Source organism: Heterocephalus glaber, unplaced genomic scaffold, assembly GCF_053883595.1.
Source record: "Heterocephalus glaber isolate CG9 unplaced genomic scaffold, H.glaber_assembly_v1.0 deba00001509, whole genome shotgun sequence".
NCBI lineage: Eukaryota > Metazoa > Chordata > Mammalia > Rodentia > Bathyergidae > Heterocephalus > Heterocephalus glaber.
In genome coordinates, this window is record NW_028258325.1 from 43,835,250 (window position 1) to 43,857,356 (window position 22,107).

At 42.3% G+C, this 22,107-nt stretch overlaps 1 protein-coding gene across 10 annotated transcripts in view; it reads right to left on the reverse strand.

The window, feature by feature from the left end:
* The window catches only part of Chic2 (cysteine rich hydrophobic domain 2), a 111,607-nt gene that overhangs the window by 44,496 nt on the left and 45,004 nt on the right, over positions 1 to 22,107 (reverse strand). For all 10 annotated transcript variants that reach the window (XM_087187663.1, XM_087187660.1, XM_021262344.2 and 7 more), the window contains one exon: positions 1 to 22,107. This exon is cut by the window's right edge. The gene's annotated coding sequence lies outside the window, so the exon portion shown is untranslated.

Sequence of the window (22,107 nt, forward strand, 5' to 3'; positions counted from 1 at the left end):
CCAGAGATTAGGCACAGATGTGGATTGGGGGTGTCAGCAACCCCGGCCAGCGGGAGATTGTCAAGAAAACCCGACCATTGCCTTCTGGAGTTTCAGCACCAGAATGAAAGAAAACAAGCCGATACAGGAGCATCCAAGGCAGGGATTTATGGGTGAGAGAGAAGGAGACTAACTGGGGGTGAGGTTTATATAGGGCGGTGCAGCTGGGAGAGTATCTTGAGAGTTGGGCAATGGGACTCCGGCTGATTGGAAGGGGAGGATCACGTGGGTAGCAGGGTGGAGCAACAAGTTAAGTTTTGCTTCTCCAGAGGGAGTAGGTTTCACTTTTCCAAAGTGGCTCATTTCCATAAGCGGGAACCATTTTAGGAAGGGGAGCCATTTTAGAATGTAGGGCCTTTGAGGTCGTTTTGTCTGGTAGAGAGCTCTTAACAAATATGAACATTTCTAAATTCTTTTGATAGTATCAGTTTGAGGAGGACTATAAGTTCAGTTAAAGTAAATCCACTTATTAATACAAGATTTGGGCTTAGCCTCTTTATCCAATAGTTTTATGAAGAATTTATTAGTAGCTGGGTATGGTGGCACACACCTGAAATCCTAGATACTTGGGAGGCTGCAGCAGGAGGATCGCAAGTTCAAGCCTAGCCTGGAAAACTTAGTGAGATCTGTCTCAAAAGGTAGCACATGTCTGTAATTACACCACTTAAAGGCTGAGTCAGGAAGATCACTGCAAGTTTGAGACCAGCTTGAGCTACATAGTGAAGTTCAAGGCTAGCCTGAGCTGAGAGACTCTGCCTCAAAATAAATATATAAATAAATTAATTAAAAAATTAAAAGGGCTGAGGATGTAGCTCAGTGATAGTGTACCCTAGGTTTAATCCCCAGTACAAAAAAAATTTATTTTAATAAAGCAGTTTGTTTTTGAAATTCTAGTGACAGGTATCAAGGAATTACAAAACGTTGAGCAGAAGAGTAGCTCAGAGATTTCCAACTCAAAGACCTCTTTTTCACACTGAAATAACTAACATCTTGAGGGATGAAGGAATTTCCCCAAGTTCACAGTGCTTTGTCAAATGTCAGGACAGGGTCAGTCACCTTCTCTTGTCTTCAATTCTGAAATCTCAGATTCTTTCAAGACCCAGTGCTGTTTGTTTGCTTTTAAAATGTGGGACCCAAACTTATTAAACATCCGAATGTAGTCTACATGAGACTTGGACTCCCATGTCATATGAACATTCCAGTTTTTGTTGAAGACTGTGCTACATTTGATGACAGAATTTGTTCCAAGCCCCATGGGAAGTGGACACATGCAAGGGTCTTCTGCAATCAGAGGAAACTCTGTAATACAAGACATCTCTGGTCTCCAGGATCTTGATAAAGTTTTATCAATCCCTAATGACTGGCATCAATTTCCAAGCATTTGCTGTGCATCAGTGACTGTCCTAAAATTTTAGAAGAATTTTCAGCATCTCAACATATTCTGCTCCAGCCTTGCCTCCCCCATCTTTCCACCTCACTCCTTCCAGAACCCCAACTCTCCAATCCTCCTAGACCACAGACTACCCTCTCTTGGCTCTTCCAACCTTTTCTTCACACAAAGACTGTCTTCTCTCCTTCCCCTGCTGACAGCCTTTGTCAATTCTTACGGGATTACTTGAGAATCCCTCCAACTTTGACCCTTCTCTCACTTTGTCACACCTGCCTGGGAAATCCACCCCACCCCACCCCACCCCACCTCTGCCTGTACTGAGTCATTGAATGTATCAGAAAACCTGTCTTGCCAGCTGGCCTCCTTTTTAGCTCCAGATCCTGAACCTGGAAGTTTGCCCTTGCTGTAGACTGGCATTCATGGTGCAAGCTGAATATTCCTGAAAATGCTTGGGACCTGAAGTGATTCGGGTTTCAGAGATAGGTAGATTTTGGAATATTTGTGTAAACTTTACTGGTTGAGCATCCAGAATCTAAAAATCCAAACTCTGAAATTTTTTTTGTGTCACATAGGTGCTCAAAAAGTTTTGGATTTTGGAGCATTTCAGATTTTGGACTTTTGGATAAAGAAAATTCAACCTATGTGTTTTCTTCCTCCATTCACCCTTCCACTCTCTTATGGATCAGTTCATACTTTTTTCTCTTCCCTCAGTGCCCCCTCTCAGCTGATTACTTCTCTACCTACATCTCTAACAAGATTGAGACACAGAAGAAAACCTCAGAGACTCCCCCACTATCACCACGTCTGCCTTTGCCAGTCCGTGTTGGAGCTCCTGTGAGCCCTGTGCCCACTCAACCCAGCCCTCCTGCAACCTCCTCCACCATCAGTGCTGCAGGCGCTTCTCCCGAAGCTACCACACCAGCCACACATATAGGACAGCTCCCCCTCTGTCCAGCTCTGACGATGGCCTCTGTCTAGGTCCTGCACATCTGGTTCTGCAGTTCTTTCTCTTGCTATAGACACACTGATGTCTTCCCTCCTTGCTCTCAAATGTGTTGGGCACACTCCCACCCTCTGGCCTTTGTACTGATGTGTGCTTTTGCCTTGTGCATTCTGTTTTTAGATGCTCACGTGGCTTGGTCCCTTACCCTTTGCCAAACCATCACCTGCTCAAGAGCCTCCCTGTGTACCCATTATGCAAGTCTTCCATGGCCTCCAGCTCGGCCTTGCAACTCTGACTCCGCACTGCTGCTTTCCTAGCATGTGGAATGTCTAAAACATCATGTATTTTTTATTTGATGTGTGTGTTTGCTTGCTTTCCATTCCCTGCCCTCACTAGACTGTAAGTGTCAAACATATAATGCTTTCTTCTGCCTTTCTTTTTTAATGTAGTACTGAAGATCAAATGCAGCAAATGCTAGGCAAGCACTATACCACTGTGCTCTATCTCCAGACCTTTTTTATTTTGCGGCAAGATCTCACTAAGCTGCCCAGATTGGTCTCAAACTTTTAATCCTCCTGCCTCAGCCTTCCAAGTAGCTGAGATTAAAGTCATGTGCCACCATTCCCTGCCAAAACAATGATCTTTAGTCTGTTCACTGATGCACCCTAAACACCAAGAACAATGCCTGGCATATGGCAAGCATTCCATACATGCTGAATGAGTGAAATACTTTGCTTAAACTTCACAAAAAAATGTGTTAGGTTGTATATTATCCTTTTTTTTTTTTTTGGTACCAGGGATGGAACTCAGGACCTTGCACTTGTAAGGCAGGTGTCAACACCACTGAGCTAACTCCCTGGCCCAATATTATCCTTATTTTACAAAGAAACAGAGCCAGGAGAAAGTCTAAAGAAATGCCTATGATCAAGTCACAAGAAAGGGAGGCAGCCAAGAACACAGTCCCTAACTCCACAGCCTCCTTGCCAAAGTACCCTTACATTCAGCCTCCCTACCTATGCCAGCCTCATGGCTTGGAATAAATGTTTTGAAAATTTCCACTATAAATCAGCTATTATTGAGTGCCACCATGTCTTATTATGTACCCTGTCAGGTGCACAACAGTTTGGTAGCGTAGATCTAAGACCAAATGCTACCCAGTTTACTTACTCCAGAAGAGAACAGGCCAAAAAGCTAGTCTATTCCCAACCAAAAGGTTTTCATTCATTTATCCACTCATTCATAGAGCACCATGTACTGAGGCTGTGCAGTGGACTTTTGATTTGGATGCAGTCAGTAAGCGAAATTGTCTTCTTCCTTGAACCATAGGGAATAAAATGCCCACATCATTTTGGAGCAAATTCTACAGACCAAAGGCCATCTTTTCTTTATATCAGAACTAATGAATGCCACTCCCCCAGTCAAGGAAGACACTGTCCCAGGCCTCTGTTCCAACACAAGTACCAGTGAGTCGCAGGGCTCATAGCCTGCTAACTCTGAATAGGCCTGTTTGGAAAGAATTTAGAAGGAATGTATAAAGCTCGGTTTGGCTTCAGGGACCATTTTAATTAAATTAATTATCTCTAGAAGAAACACTCAGAGCTGTTTAAGCCTAAACAATAGGTACTTGTTCTCATTTCTAATAGGAGTCACATTGTTCTGAGTCCTCTTGGTGAGCTGAGGACAATGCCACCACCAGATATTTAAGGACAGCCCCTCCCTCATGCCCCGAAGCCCCCTGTCCTTTGCTCTATCCTCACACACAGGGGAGGGGCTGAAGAGCCTGGTGCAAAAATGTTCCAAACCCACAGATGCACTTCCCCTCCTCCCACCTTCGTCCTTGCCTCCCTCCTGTGTTGCATTCCACTGTGGTCTGTTCTCTGTTTCCGGGAAAAGGGGCCCCACCCTGAGTGGCCTTGCAGTGTCCCTGAAGGAATGGCAATGCCTCCTTTATGTTCTGTGTGCACCCCCCCCCCCCCCGCAAGTCCTGGTTTTAAGAACTCCAGGATCATTTTTTTTTTAAATATTAAATACTCTAACCCAATGCAGAAAGAGGGGGGAGAGAGGAAAAGAAAAGAAGAATCTGACTCGTTTGTTCCATTTGGTCTGTTCTTTCTGCAACTGTGGTGCAAGAAAGTAAAATAAGTCAACATACCCACTACCTCCATCTCATCCTGGGTCCCCACAGGCTTGTCACTAAAAAAAGGGATATGAAAGAGTTCTCTTTACCATTAAAATTCACTCTTCAGAGTTGAGTATTCACTTTGATGGACATCATTCCTTTGTAAGGAAGCCTTGGTACTTATGAGGGTTGTTTAGTTTTGTTTTTCTGAGATCATCTCTGACCATGCAACCCATGATCCTCTGGCCTCAGCCTCCCAAGTAGCTGCCACTGTGCCAGCTTGTGGTGTTTTTGAATTCCAGGTGAAGGTGGGCCTGCTGAAACCTCTTCTGTGCCATGCTTGGCCCCTCCCCGATACAGTTAAATGACTATCTCCCTAGCAGAGCTGTATTCAGCCATCAAGGAAAGGCACTGGTCTCTGTCCTTTGGTGTCTCGCCGGTGAGAAGCTGCTGGATGGGACGCACAGCAGCAGGCTCTGAGGCCCTCAGTGAGTGTGGATTGACTGACAGTGGTGGCATTAAGGGCCCAAGAGGTTGGGTTTATTGGAATGAATACAAAATAATGACAGGAACCTGTCAGATTAGCTTCACACAGTAAAACTTGGCACTTGGTGCTGGAAGAGACGACTGAAGCACAGGCCACAGGCCATAGGCCACACAGGTCCCATCCAGTCGTAACTCTTCCTGGTTATCACTTAACAGTAGGACCTGGTCTGTGGCACAGTGGATCTCTGGGTTTTAACTAAAGGGATAAGTAATGATGACACTCAGAATTATTCTTAATTTACTTTTGATATATTCCAATTCATTACTAGTGAGCAAATAACTTTAAAAAGAAAAAAGGCTTATTTTATTTTCCATTATTAAAGAAAAAATAATTCCATTGTAATTAAAATTTCATGACTGTTAATATTTGTTTCTTTCTTTTTTTCTTTTTCTAGAATGATTCAGCTCCCAACTCATTTGGCAAAAACATTGTTTTCAACACATAATCAAATTCCAAATCTTACATGTTTACAGATAGCATGAATAGACCAAGTGATAGCAAATATATTTTGATAGTTTTTCTAATCTTCCTTGGTTTTTTTTGTTTTTATTTTTTTTGTTGTTGTTGTTTTTTTTTTTGAGACAGAGTCTCACTATATAGTTCAGGCTGGCCTTGAACTCATGGTGATCCTCCTACCTCAGCCTCCCAAGTGCTGGTATTACAACTGTGTGCCACCAGTACACTCAGCAATCCCGTTTTGTAACCTAACAATATTGACTAGAACACTCTCCCCTTGCACAGGTAAGGAAGACCTGTAAGAATGGCAGCAAAGCGAGTGTGGTAACACTATAGATCGAAAGAGCCCTTGATTTGTGGATTGCTAAGCTTTAACTCACAAGCAATTGTTTAGAATCCAGGAGTTTCCACATTTAAAAATCTACTTTACACATTTTGGAGAAAGGAGGATTGAGTCTGTGGGTAGAAGTAGAGCCCCACACTCTCTGGCTATGCTCTCACCTCTTCTTTGGACAAACACAGAAAGAACAGAGATGTTCATGCTGCTTTTCTCCGTGTTTTCCCTCCTCAGAGTTTGTGTGTGGTCTGAAATCATGACCGACCCCAGATTTACACTTTTTCCAAGCAGACGACAGCCTTTGTCTCATCTCCCTTCACATCACACAGTGCTGACTGCCCTTCATCAGCCACATCAGGGAAGGATGCTTGTTTATTTACATCCAGAGTCACACAAATGTTCAAGTGTGTGGGAGGAGATCTGTGTAACAAGACAGTGTCTCTCTTTTGTTTTAGCCCATACTGAGCATTTATTGATGAGCTTCCCCACTCCTGCTAATTCAAACACATCCTCTTCTCATTCTGAAGGTGCTCGGAGCATGTGTGTGCTTGTGCATACACATGCTGGGATCTAACTTATGGACTTATGTACAATGGGCAAGTGCTCTACCCCTGAGCTACATCCTCAACCCTTTTTGAAGGGGCTGAGAGATCAAGTCATCAGTTTGAGGGAACTGTTATTCTAACAGATGATACACAAAATGACAGATGGAATAAGATAAGGCCAGGCAGTGGAACAACAGGATGGCAACAGAGTGGAGGGCTAACTCAGCCCAGGTGGCTGGGAAGAACACAAGATGTTTGCTTCTAAGAGACTTGAATGGAGACAGAGTTGCCATTCCAGGCAAGAGCAGCAATGGACAAGGCCCTGTGCGAGGCCTCACTTGCCTGTTAGTGACCAAAAATGATGACATGACCAGACTAGAGCAGGTGAGACACAGTTTGGTGGAAAAGTAGCTTTTGACACGCAGGTGCAGCAAGGTTGGGCAGGAAGTTAGAAAGCTAGACAGATAAGAGGTAGTAATTCATGAGGAAGAGAAGATAATGGAAATTTAAGCAGAAGCAAAGCCAATGAATATGGAGAGAAGTGAAAGCACTGAGGATGCTGTTTGAGGTAGGGAAAGTTGTGGGGCTTGGAGGGGAAATGACAACTCTGGGTTTTGTCTTGAATAAAGAGAACAGTGAAGTGTCCTATACAAGGTGAAGAAGAATGAAGAAATAAAAAACTTTCCCAGGGAGAAAGTCCAAATCTGCTTTGGCCATTTTAGGTGTGAAATGCCTATTTGTTATTCAAGCACAGAAGGGTCAAGTGGCATTTGGGTGGAAAAGTCAGAGCTGGTAATACACATTTGCATAGTGATGATGTGTCAGGAGTCATTCTACATAATTTGGAGGAAAATATCATTTCATACACAATTAAATTACAGTAGGGCTGCCTGAGGCCTCAATAGTCCTTTGAAGCTGTGATGCTCAAGAGGAAGATTACATCCACTGAAGATATCTTGGTCTTTGAGACTGAGTAGAAAGGTTTCACCTGGGGAGGGACAAATCCCTTATCAGTTTAACTCATCCCACCTACTGTTGTAAAGAACTGTTTTGCTCATTTCATTGTCCTAACCAATTTAAGCTCCTCATGGACCTAAGATCCTCATCAGCATAATATCCTCATCACCACAGAATTACTGCCACCACCCCCCCACCAAGTGTTCTGATACTTCCTCTGCTTATAAGATCCTTGTCAATTTAGGATTACCACCACTCTCTGAGTCTCTGATACTCCCTATGAGCCCAATAAACAGTGGTAACCTTGAGGCACCTTTGTCTTTGCTAGCTGGAGCAGCACTGATCAGGCCCAAAGCTCAGCTTCTTCTCCCAGTCTCATTCTGTCTTTATTCTTTAATTTGCTTTGTGTTGTAGTGGCTCACAGGAGTCCAGGACTCACTGCAGAGGTTCAGGTAATATCCCCTTTCCCGTTCCCTACAATGGTGTCTGAACCAGGGAGCCAGTGACATAAGATCAGATGAGAAGGCAGAAGTCCTGGGCCTGAGCCCTGGAGTATGAAAACAGTGAGGTGGAAAAGGAGAAGCTCAAGCCAATGAATGCAGGCAGAAGTGTGCAACCAGGACAGCATGGCTCTAACACACCAAGGTGTAACAGTGCCTGCCAATGAGGCACAGAACGGGCAACTGTGAAAATGCTGGGCAGTAACAGCTGGCCACTGATCTGCAAGTGGAGGGTGTGGTCTTTTTATTTTCCAGTACTGAGGACTGAATTGAGGTCCTTTGCACTGGATTACATCCCTAGCCCAGCCCCTGCTTTGTTGTTTTGTTTTGAGACAGTCTAAGTAGCCTAACTCCCCAGGCTGGACTCAAATTTGTATTCCTCAGCCTCCCAGATTGTCATGTGTGCCACCATGTCCACCAGGTGTGGTAATCTGGACAAGAGCAATTTTGGGGACAGAGGAACTGAAGCCTAGTTATTGGAAGTTGAGGAAACAGCCCTTGAAATGTGAGGAAACTTTTGAGAAGCTGTCTGCAAAGGTGTTCGAGAGGAGGCAGAGGGGACATCCGGCCAAGGGAAGATTTTGCTGTTTCAAAGTGGGAAGCCAAAAACAGAAAAATGGAAAAAATGTTTGTATGCTGTCTGAATGACCCAGTAGTAAGAGAAGGTTGGTGTTGGAAATTTGGAGAGAGAATGGCATTACCACAAAGAAATTTTGGAGAGTAAGAGAAAAAACATATTTACAAAGTATAGTAAGGCCTTTGGGTAGTCTCTAACTGAAATTTGTGATAATAAACTTGAAATTAGTGGGCATTGATTTTTTAAGATTTTTCTCCAGCCCCATTTAAATGTTAGTTGCAAGCACACAGTAAGGAGATAGCTGTGTTTAAAACAAATTGGAGGACGGGAGGCTCATTCAGTGGGACAGTGCTTCTGGCAGATGTGCAAGGCCTGGGCTTCCATCCCCACCATTGCCAAGTGAACAAACAACAGCAACACCACTGTGGGGGGCCTTGCCCCCCTGCTAGAACTCTTGGGTGCCTTTTACGGACATATCCGGGCCTGCTGCAAATCTACCCGGCAACAAGGAAGTAGCCCCAGTACCCTCCTCTTGCTCCTCCCCTCTAGCCCTACGGTATATATGTTGTAGCAGCTTCCGCAATAAACGAGACTTGATCAGAAACATGTCTTGTCTCCATCTCTCGTGTCCCCTGTCCTTTGTCATTCTCACTCCCCCTCTAGGGTCTCCGTTGACTTACCCACGGGCCGGGACAAGTGGCGCCCAACGTGGGGCCAGAGAACGGGGGATCCAGTGAAGAACGCTGCTCGGGGGCCCAATAAAATAAAATAGAAAAAAGAGGATTGCGTCTGACGTGAACCTGCTGTCTTTCCTGCACCTCGGTGAGTTGAGCAGCGATTATGGGACAGGGCATTAGCCAGCATGAGTTATTTGTACAAGGTCTTAAAGAAACTTTACAGGCACGAGGGGTAAAGGTTGCAGTCAAACAGTTGTTAAAATTTTTTGATTATATTAGAGATCTCTGCCCTTGGTTTCCCACCGAGGGTACTATTGATAAGAGGGGAATGGTACCCTATCAAGGGGTCACCTAGAAACCTGATATCACATGCACTATTTATTCTTAACTTCTTAAATTTGGATGCCAACGGTTTATCTGCAGCCAACCATTTCTGACAACCAGAGATGCAAAAACAATTTACCTCTGTGATGTGGAGAGACCCCCTGGACCACTCATGGCATGGGCCTGACCCCGTACTCGTCTGGGGCCGAGGGTCAGTGTGTGTTTACTCCAAGGAAATGAAGTCAGCCAGGTGGCTTCCAGAACGCTTAGTAAAAAAGGTTGATAAGCGTGTTGATGATGCCGATGACCCAACATTGTCCAATTTCAACCAGTTAACAATGGCATCTACAATTACAATCTAATAATCATAAAGAGAATAGTATAATTCAATTTGGCTAATTATATTTGGGTGCACCCTAATTTATACACTGTATCATATGTTTGTCTATTGTCTGTTGTTTGTGTTCGTACAGTTGAGCTCAATGTTTCCCTTCCTCTTCAAAGGATATTCGCCTATTGTTAAATTGACTTATAGATAAATATTATTAAATTAAAGACATGCTTTCCTTCCCAGGTTGTTAATTGATCAAAGTACCACTGAAATTTATTTTATGCAAGTGACGTGCATTGTCACCCACATGCAACAATCAAATTGCAATTAACAGTTATAAAATAAAAAGATATATATTCTTAACTGTTTGTCAAAACGATTATAGATGGGAACTCCCTTTGATGAATATAGAAGTGGCCACCCAGAAAATGATTATTCTGGTCTTAATTCATTAAAGGGACCCCCTAGTAAATTTTATATTATATAATCTTATGGGAGACATATCACAATGAATATTATCTAAATATGTTATAAATTGATTGTATTGGTTGTCCTTGATATTTAAGCACTGAATATGTTGTTACAAAATGTTTACATTGGTTAAGTCCGGAATATGTTATTGTAATATGTCCACATTGGTTATCTTTAAAAGCTTAATCAGGTTAGCCTAACTCTCTTATCTACAGCCCAGCCTTGTTTACATCGCAGGACGAAATTTTGCTTACAGGTTAAGAAGATGACATCCCTGATTCCGTTGCATGGTCTGTTGCTGTTCCTGGCATCGACAACAAAAAGTTGATTTCAACCAGTTAACAAAGAACAATTGCTCATTGCCCTGTATGGTAACCCCTGTGACTGTGCTGGGGGTTCTGGCAGGGCTGCACCCACAAGTTACACTTGTAGTACTGATTGCGGCGACAAGATTGCCTACTTAGTTTATGAGGCCGCATTAGTGGGAGGATATAACCAAAAATGGAAATGTGTCACTAAGCCTAAAATCATACCAACAGTCAATGGCAAACCAGGGCCATGCCCTGCCGGTTGTGTCATGACCGCAGAGATGCATTCTACCTGTTACACTGAAGCCCAACAATGTACATATTCCGATGGAAAAATATATCTAACTGCTGTTCTACAAAGAACTTACAGGGGCTCCATCGGAGGTGACTGGGACTTTCCCAGCCCCACTGGATATTCTAAATTTGGCCAAGCCTCCTGCAACGGCGGTCTCGGCAAAGATGTCTGCTGGCCGTCACAGGCCCCTATCCATATATCTGATGGTGGTGGGCCTTCAGATCAGCTCAGGGAAGAGCGAGTGCAAAAACAACTTGAGACTATCATCCAAGAGATGTACCCCTCCCTAAATTATCATCCACTGGTCCTTCCCAAACCTCGAGGCCCAGACCCTGACGCCCAAACCCTGAGTGTCCTAGAGGCCACTTATCATTTGATCAATACATCTAACCCAGCCTTTGCTGCGGATTGTTGGCTATGCTTGACTCTTGGCACACCCCTGCCCCTCGCCTTGCCAGTTGTCGACCAAACTGACTATGCCAACAGTTCTAGTTACAATTGCAGTTTTTCTCTGCCCTTCAGGGTCCAGCCAGTACAGTTCAATGCCTCAGTTTGCTATCTAAATACGGGCCACAACAATAGTTTCGATATACGTGTTGGAGTCCAAAATTTCTCTCTCTGCTCGGGAGTGCTCAATGGCCCTGCCGCCATTTGCCCTGCCCCGGGTCACGTGCTCGTCTGTGGAGGGAGCTTGGCATTCACCTCCCTCCCCACTAATTGGACTGGGCTGTGCGTGGTGGCGACTGTCCTCCCGGACATCTCCCTTATTCCTGGAGATGAGCCAGTGCCCTTGCCCAGCTTTGACTATATCGCTGGGTGACATAAAAGGGCCGTCTCACTGGTCCCCTTGCTCGTGGGGCTAGGGGTGTCCGGCGCCCTTGCCACTGGCTCTGCTGGTGTCGGAGTGGCGTTACATTCCTATGCCAAATTATCCAACCAATTGATTAATGATGTTCAAGCTCTCTCCAACACTCTTACAGATATACAAGATCAGATTGATTCTCTGGCTGAGGTGGTCCTTCAAAATAGAAGGGGTCTGGACCTCCTCACAGCGGAACAAGGAGGGATTTGCATAGCCCTAAATGAATATTGTTGTTTCTATGCCAATAAATCTGGGATCGTCAGGGGAAAAATTCACGAACTTCAGGAAGATTTAAACAGACAACGACAAGAATTCACTTAAAATCCCCTCTGGACTGGCCTCAATGGTTTCCTCCCTTATCTTCTCCCTTTGCTGGGACCCTTATTGGGTCTACTCCTGCTCATTTCTTTGGGGCCCATACTTTATAACAAAATCATGGCCTTTCTTAGAGCCCAGATAGAGGCAATAAAAACAGCGCCCATACAGGTCTACAATAATAGATTGGCAATGGCTGACCAGGATGAATGTCGGACCGTTGATTAGGTCCTTGCCGTGGCAAAGTGTTCTCGCCCCACCTGGTGAGAGGGCTGGCAAGCCAATGACGGGCACCTGAGCAAGCGTGCCATGCAATGAAAAAGCCCCCGTGCACCACCTAAGACAGGTGCCAGAGCCTTGATTCTCTGGTTAACCGATGATGGGTAAGATGCACAGTGCAGACACGTATGTTGCTCTGACCCAAGACAGGCTCAGCCCCCACAGGCTTGGCTCTCCTGACGCCTTTCTTATAATTATAATTTTAAAGGGAGGACCTGTGGGGGGCCTTGCCCCCCCCCCCCGCTAGAACTCTTGGGTGCCTTTTACGGACATATCCGGGCCTGCTGCAAATCTACCCGGCAACAAGGAAGTAGCCCCAGTACCCTCCTCTTGCTCCTCCCCTCTAGCCCTACGGTATATATGTTGTAGCAGCTTCTGCAATAAACGAGACTTGATCAGAAACCTGTCTTGTCTCCATCTCTCGTGTCCCCTGTCCTTTGTCATTCTCACTCCCCCTCTAGGGTCTCCGTTGACTTACCCGCGGGCCGAGACACACCACCACTTGGACTCCTAGGTGACTGTGACAGAGAGCAGATGAGGGAGTTGATGTAATTGCAAAGAACAACTTCCACTGACAGACTATGGGGATTGCATTTCCAATCCAGGACATGTGTTTATTAAATGTTTGATGAATGACACAGATCTGGAACCAACCTTTATTACTTCCCAGAAGGGCAAATTACTGAACTTCACTATAAGTCAGAGTAAGGACTTGTGTGTCCCAGGACTTCTGTGAGGATTTAATTATAACTTTTGTATAGTGCCTAAACTAGTACCTGGCACCAAAAAGCCACTCAACACATTAGTTTCAGCTCTTCTTCCCAAGCACAATTTTTTTGTTTCCTCATGTGGTTATTCAACAAGCATTTCTTCAACACTTCCTCTGTGCCAGGCTCTGCACTGGGTGTTAGAGATGAAATAACTAAGGCTGGTAGGTACCCGCCTTCATGGTCTAGCAGGATATATTTTATATATCACATATATTTTATGAATAATTGTACTTAATAAATATAAGTTCAATTGTGATGACTGTTGACCAGTACAATAGATTCCTGTAAGGGATGTTGACATGAGTAGATTTATAAAGCTTTTACACTATTATAAAAATGTTCAAAGAATCTGTTGTTAGAAGTCTAATATTCTGACTTTTCTGAATATAAAAAAATTAACTCAAAGTAAAAATCTAAAACATAGGACAAATCTATTCATATAGAAAAGAAGGGAAGATGCTGGCCAATAAATACTGTTGTGAAATATTGTTGTGTTAATTAAAAAAAAAAAAAGACCAAGTGGCTATTCTGCTAGGGTCAGGACACATGGGAGGACTAGGCTCAACATCATGATTCCTTAGAGAACAGTTCTCAAGCTTACCCTTATAAGAGGCATTTGGCCAAAGGATGAGAATGAAAAAAGCAGTACCTGGCTCATGGGGAGCTGTCTGTTAATGTCAGCCCAGCCTGCAGGTTCTCTCCTTGAACAAGAACTTAATCTCACAGAGCACAGATATCTGTCCATGATTTGAAATGAGATAAACAGAAAAAAGACCTCATCTAAATTCAGACAAGAACAGTCACAGTGCAAAGCACAGCACACCAAATACCCATTCTCAGACCTAATGGGAGGGGCTGCTGCTTCACGACAATTACAGCTGTCACTTCCCTTCTTCTTTTTTTTGAGACAGAGTCTCGCTATGTAGTTCAGGCTGGACTTAAACTCACTTTGTAGCCCAGGCTGGCCTCAAACTCTTGGCAGTCCTCCTGCCTCAATCTCCCGAGTGCTGGAATTATGGTGTACACAACACCTGGCACTTTGCTTCATTTTTCTGACCACCCAAATACAATCCATTAAGAACCCAGTCATAAAATTACCCCACTTCCTGAGAAAATGCAAAATGGGTACAAATTTTCTCTTCCTTGAATCCTACCCAAGTCACCTAAAATTAGGCCAATACCTCTGATTTGCCCTGGTGGGTATGCTAATTTCAAAAAACAATAAACCCAACTTTGAATTCCCGTGTGCTCCTGGGGATCTTTGGTTGAGTGGTATCGCCCATGGAATAATACATTCATTATCTTACTTAATCCTTGCATCTTTTCGGAACAGATGCTATTAACAAATCAAATTTACCAATGAGGAAATAAAGGCACAGAGCTGTTAAGTAACATTTTCAAGATTACACAGCCAGAAGATGGCAGAACAGGAATTAAATTTCAGGTCTGACCCCCGAAAAGATTCCCTGGGAATGCCCCAGGCAATTACGCAGAATTGTTAGTTTGCCAGTCTTTCAGTTTAACAAAGGATAATATAGCTTTTCTACACTTCCATTCTTTCAATCTTACCTGTTGGTCATATTGCTAAAAAGTGAGTTCTTTAAAGCTTGCTAATCATGGTTTATTTCAATGTCAGAGTGAGCTTTATCAGTGATAGCTGATAAATGTGAGGTCCACTCACATTCTCATTTCCTCAAGGATAACTATTCCCACATGACACTTGTCTCTTCTCCCATTCCTGGTTCGATCTTCTGGTGCTTAATTTGACAGTTATGTCCATGACTATCTCTTCCTATTTTCCAGTCATGCAGACCCCCTCAATTCTGAAGTGTATTTATATCTCTCCCTTTGCACACATGCTGACCTTCCCGCTCAGTGCAAAGTAAACCTTGCCTTTGTGTGGTCCTCTCCCCACACTCCCTCCCTTGCTTGTGAACACTGACTGTGCACATTACATGCTTGCTCCTCCAGCCTCAATGTTCCCAAAGCAGGGAGGTCTCATTGCCCTTTGTCCCCCTGGTTGGTACAAGGTCTGGGAGGGGCTGTGCTCTACATATTCCTCGAACCTTCCTTTGCCAAATCAACTTAAAGGCTAACTTTACTAAAGAGGACAATCAGAATGTCTCCAATTTCATTAGCAATATGTTTTGGTCTCTGTTGTGGAACTTAAATCTACATTGATCAGTTAATAAACTGTGCATTAGCCACGATGGACAACTGGTTTTCAGATTATTTTCCTAAAATCTATGGTGGATTGAAAGAACTTAATAACTGAATTTTTTTTAAAAGAAACTTTCTCATCCAAGAAATGAGTTCAAAGGTCTTTAGGTGACAGGAGTGTCATCTTTTGGAAGTAAACTGTGACATGTTTTGAGGGGGAAGTTTTCATTTGCTAGTCGGGGCCACCAGGCATCCTCAATTTGGGAATACAATGTAATAACGTCTCCTTGGTAGCTAGGAAGAAGATAAATACTAATAACAAAAACAAAACTTACAATAGAATGATTGCTCAGAGGAAGTAAACTGAACAGAATAGAAGCTTACACTACTTTTATACCTCCTCAGCTAGGAATTGACGCAATAAAAATCGATAAACATATTCTTTGAAACTATCCATGTAGTTGCTGGGAGGGAAGGAAAAAATCATACAGCTGGTGTGAGATAATTAAGAGGCAACACATCTATTTAAACATAATGGACTACTGGGGGGTTTTTTTGGTACTGGGGATTGAACTCGGGTCCTTGTGCTTTCGAGGCAGGAGGCGGAACTACTGAGCTAAATCCCCAGCCCTAAACATAATGGACTATCTTACTAGAAGGTAGATTTTAAAAAGCTGAGCTGTATTCCTTTGTTTCAGCAAAAAAGATAAGCCAATCATCTATTTTAAAATTTAAAAATAAAATCAGGGTTAAAGAAAACACATGCTGAAAGTTACCTTAAAACCTCAATGAAACTGGGTGTGGTGGCATGAGGCTATAATCTCAACTAGTTGGGAGGCTGAGGTAGGAGGAACTTGGTTCTAGGCCAATCTGGGCAATTTAGTAAGACCTTGGAGGTGGTGGGGAGTGGTAGAGGTGCCTAAAATGTCAATTTTTAAAAAAACCTGTTTCCATTTTTTCAGGAAGGGATGCCTTTGAAAGGCAATTCTGTGAGCAAATGAATTTGCTGTTACAGAAAATCCTATCTTGTTCGAATTATATTTTATATTCTCATTTCTATAGGATTTGTGTATAAAACTTTAACAATTTTGTTATGCAACAATTTCAAAATGTTTAAAACCTAAACCCTCTCTTGCTGAAGAAAATAAAATGTTCATTTTGTCAGAACAAATAAAAACTCTACTTTTGAAATCTAAATGTTATTTCAAGACTACAACTGACTTTCTGTCTCTGGCACATGTTTTTAATTATTTAAAAACAAAATTAGCTGGGTGTGATGATGCTGTTTGTCAGGATGAGGCAGGAAGATTCAAAGTTCAAGACCAGACTGGACAACTTTGCTATTGTTTTTAAGAAATTTTCAAACTTCGTAGGAAGTTCTTTTTTATTTTTGTTGTGCAAGGGATCAAAACTCCAGGCTTCACAAATGCTGGGTAAACACTCTTACCACTAAGCTACATCCACAGCCCAAGAAGTGTTTTTAATTGACAGATTCTGGTTTAAAAAAAAGTCAGTAAAAACATTTTTACTTTTAGATACTGTAACCTTGTGTCACTGTATTGTTAGACTTCAAATTTACATGTATGATAGTTTGACTCTCAGAAAACTCCTTGCCAGTCATGGTGGCACACATTTGTAGTCCCAGCACTCAGGAGGCTGAGGCTGGAAGACTGCCACCAACTTGAGGTAAGCCTGGGCTATACAGTGTGAGTTCAAGGCCAGCTTGAACAATGTAGATAGGCTTTGTCTTTAAAAAAAACCAAGGGGCAGGAGATTTAGCTCAGTGGTTTTGCTGCCTGCTGTGCTATGCCTGGCACCAAAAAAAACCACCCAAAACCCCAAACCTTATCCAATCATGGCCCAAAGCCATGATGTCATTTTTACTGAGGCCAATAACTAAAAGTTGTCCCTTTCCTGTCATTCCTCAGGCACTTGCTTGTCAATCATCCTTAAACAGCAGTTTGCTAGATAGGCTGCTCCCTAGAGCTTTGGAGTTCTTTGGTTTTTTGTTTTTGTTTTTGTTTTGTTTTGTTTTTTGGTACCGGGGATCCAATGGAGTTCTTAATTCAAACATGTCAGTTCATTATATTGGCCACTGTTTCTCTCCATCACACTTTCAAATTGTTTGCAACTTCACAGATCTTCCCAAAATAGTAGGAAGAACAGCAAACTAGAATTGAATAATTCTATCATAATTTCTAATGAACCATAGAATATTTATTTATTCATTCTTTCATCCATTTATGGATGGTGCTGGGGACTGAACCCAGGGACTGAACTCCTCCCCCATTTTTCTTGAGATAGGATCTTGCTAAGCTGACAAATTGCTAAGAATTGAACTAATTAATGATCCTCTTGCTTCAGCTTCCTAGGGTGTGGGTAGTATAGATGTATGCCACCAAGCCCAGCTACATTTTTATACTGTCACTCATTTTCAAGTTCTTTCATTTCTATCCACACGGACTGGCAAGTGTTTTACCACACAGCTGAACAATGAAGGCCAAAGTACCATGCACTCATTACCTAAGGGACATGTACCATGCATGGAGTTTATGTGCATAGATCTATAAAGTACCTCACTGAAATTGTTATGACATTACAATTCGCTTACTTTAAAATAATAAGGGGAATTGATGGCAAAAAAGTAGTATATAGTTAGCACTGTATTATTTGAGTGGAAAATTCCATGAGAACACACACATACCAGTATTTGTAGACTTGCCTTTATAATTTAAAATTTGTAGTCCTGCCTTTGTAATGAAATGTAAATTTTTCAGTACAAAATTAATGAATGTTCATCCTTTGGCCGAATTGTGTTCAACCTTGTAGGAGTACTCCTAAAAAAATGTATTAGTTCCTCAAATCACTCCCATCCCACCACCACCAAAGAAAATACATTTGATAACCATTCAGTATGGTGGCAAGAAAACAAAATAATCTTAATTAAAAACAACACACTCCTTGCATTTTTTATAATGAAATCAAGATTTTGGGTCCCAAGCTATTCATCGTTAAGAGAATGTGTTTAATCTGACGTGAAGTTGGCTACCCAGCAGTCTAGTCAGGCTGTCAAACCTTTAACTCAGGGTCTGGTAGGCTGCCAGCCATTCTAAATGTTTTCACACGGTGAGCAATAAATAATTAAATGTCTGAGTCACAATTCTCAGATTGAACAGCAGAGAGAACTCTGCATCACTTACAAGGATGGCCAAGAAATGTTTTGCAGGGAGAGGCCACAATTGGTTATTAGGTGCCCTGGCACAAGCGATGCTCTTCCAGAGTTGATGATGATGTCTTCTTATATGGATTTCAAATGACTAATTATACAATTTTTACAGGTATATTTGCAAAAAGATAGTCTCCATTTATATCTTCGATGCAGGAAAGAACTCTACATTTGTGAACTACAGGTAATCTGCCTGAGGTTTTGGTCCTGGTACTGTCACTAGCAACTTATGACAAGTGACAAGCGTCCTAGGTCTAATACAATAAAATTAGGTTACAGTGGGGGGCTGGGGTTGTAGCTCAGTGGCAGTGTGTTTGCCTAGCATTATGTAAAGCTGAGTTCAATCCCCAGCAATGAAAACAAAAAAGAATTATGTTAGAATGGGAGATGTCTTGAGAAAAATAATACATCAGAGTACAGCCATGTGTATTTAAAAATAAATCCCAAAGACTTTCCCAGTTGGCTTTCTCTCTTTTTACTGCAGCCCAATTGGTTCTCATGCACATCCCACTGGACATTTCTGGGGCTCCTTCCAGCTTGAGATGCAGCTTTTAAAAAAATGATGGGGGATATGGCTAAAAGGAGATCTAACACTGATGGACTTGGGAAATAAGATGCTTTCCCACAGGCATAGTTTCTTTGAAGCTCTTTCCTGGTGAAACCTAAGTGTTGATGGTTTTGACAGATTTAAAACCATGCCATGACTTCATTTAGAGATGCTCCAACTCATCTTTGTCCCAAGTAGCATGTTGTGGTTAGGATCCTAAATGGTCTTCCAAGGCCCATATGTTAAAGGCTTTCCCTCATGGCAACTTTGGGAGGTGGTGGGGCCTCTCTGGTTGGAGGAAGATTCCTGGTGGCCTGCCGTCCAAGGAAACTGTGCTGCCCCAGTCTCCTCCTCTCCTTTTGCTTTTCAGCCCTGAGGTAGGTGAGCAGCTTTGCTCCACCATGCACGCCCTGCCATGATGCACTTCCTTTCCACAGTTCCAAAGCCAACCACAGCTGAAATAGCTAAAACTGTGAGACCTATCTTTACTCAATTATAGTGACACAAAGCTGACATGTAGTATGAACAGCAATCACTGGTCAGATAATCAGGGCAGAATGGTTGACTGGTTATTCTTACATTCTTTTACAAAATTACCATGCTGCAAGGCTGGACATATAGCTTAGTGGCAGAGAACTTGCGTAGCATGTGAGAGACCCTGGGTTTGATCCCCAGCACCACACACACATAGATTACCATCCAGCGCAAAGTAGTATGTCACAGATGACTTGAAAAGCTGCCTTTGCAAAACTCATAAATCTTAGAATACCTCTGGTAAATTCTACATATCTCTGGAAACAATTCAGTGAGTTGTTACATGTTTGATGCTCACAATAAAACCACACTGTTCATATTTCATGTACATGAACAGATATGCTTATTTTTACAAGTGTTTCCCAGCAAAAATAATTTTATATTTTAAAATAATTTAATTATCTGGCCATAAAAAAGAATGAAATTATGTCTTCTGCAGCAACATGGGATGATCCAGGAAGATATAATGTTAAGTAAATACACAGGACACAGAAAGAAAACTATGACATGTTCTTATCATATGTATGCAGAAGCTAATAAAGGCGATCTCAAAGGAGAGTATCATAATGGTTATCATAGGTTGGAAGGTCAGGAGGGGGGACAGAGAGGGGTTAAAAGGTACAAAAATAACAGGATTAAGTTCTAGTGCTCCATAGGGAGATAGGGCGATTGCAGTTAACAATATCCATTGTATATTCCAAATAGGTAGAAGAGGATTTTGAGTACTTCTAACACGAAGAAATGATAAATGTTGTGCGTGCGTGCGTGCGTGTGTGTGTGTGTGTGGTGCTGGGGACAAACCCAAGGCCCTGTACATGATAGGCAAGTGCTCTATCCTTGAGCTAACTCCTCAGTCCAAGTAATGATAAATGTTTGAAGTGGGTATTTACTCTGATTTGAGCACTACATGCTATATCCTTGGGTGCAAAATCACACTGTTCCCCATGAATATGTACAATTGTGTCAATTCATATTTTAAAAATTCATTGAAACATGTCTTAAAATAATCTGAGTCAATTTTAGTACAGTAATTCCAATTTTTCAAAAATAAAGCTCAGAAAATTATATACCTATAATTAATTTCATCTGTAATTCTTAGCTTTTTCCATTCTAGAGTTCCTTACTTTAGCATTATGCAACAAAAGAATGTTACCACTAGACACCACTGAGAAATACAACCAAAACCACTGGGTTGAAAATATAAATTCCCATCTTTTCTAACTTTAGTCTTTAGGCTGGAGTTAATTTTAAAAGCTTTAAAAATATTATAGGAGGGAAAAATCCCAGAAGTACTGTACAAGTAAATAATACTTTGTGATATGACAAAAAATATCACATTTGGCTAGGAAGTTGGGATTTTATTCATCTGAAGAAGTGACGGACAAGCATCTTTTTTGGGGGGAAAAAAAATCTACTGAAATGATATGTTAAATACAGAAATAAAACATTTTCTCATATATTTTTAATAGATTTCATACTTCCCAATGATAACGGAGTGTCTCCAATGTATGCATTTTGCCCAGATCATCTGACATTAAAGAACCAATAATTTATAGTTCTGTTTTGTTAAAGTAATTAACAAACAGTACTGAGTTCAGGGATCCTCCCACTTCGGACTCCCAAGGCTGTCATCTTTTACACTGGAACTACAGGCATCTGTCACTGCACTCTTTTTTGAAGGTCACACTACGTTGTCTGAAACATGCCACTAACAGGGTATGACTGCGTTACCTGAGGTGCTGCACTGGTTGAAGCCAGCCAGTCTTGCTGGTTTCTTCTACTTAGAACATGTGTCTTTTACAGTAAGAACTGAGAGCCTTCTGCATCTAGAAAGTGATAGCAAGGAAGGAGCATGTAACTAAAACTAATCTGATATAGTTAACATTCTCACCTAGGTAGTCATATCGACTAGACTGAAATACACTAGTCCTCAAAACCTGAACTGGTTCATCTACAGGACTTCCTTACAAAAAGATCTCAAGTCAGAAGGCACAGGAAGTCTGGCTTATGTCACGTTCTAAGATAAAGAAACATCTCTTGTACCCTCAGCTGAGCATCTCACTTTTTAAACGGCCCTACACTAGTCAGCAAGGTATCTATGGTGCCAGCCCTGCCTCCAAGAGTGGGTGGTCTCTGCAGAGGGAGATGCTCACTCACTCTACCTCTGGCCGCAGCAGCCAGTTCCTGCAGCTGGACTGAGGGCAGCCCACAGACTGCACTCGGCACATTTCTTCATTTCTCACTTGAGTGCCCTTCTTTAGTTCCCTTTCAACTGCCCACTTTATATTGGCTTCATTACACCACCGCTCCATTTGTAATGTAAATTGGGAAACTCAGGGAAGTTTTTCTTTTGGCCTTGTCTACGGAAGAATACCGAGAGGTATTCAAAACGTATTAACACAAATCAATGGCACCAATAAAAGCAAAATCTCCTTAGCAACATAATCTTGATTGCAAAAGGAGAACTGAGAGCATTTAGCAGAACAGTGGCCCACATGGAATACGCATTTGTCTGGAAGAATCCAGCACAAAGCCTAAAAGCGAGATTTTGAAAAAATCCAAAATTAACTCACAGGAACAGTTACTCTTTTTTTCAAA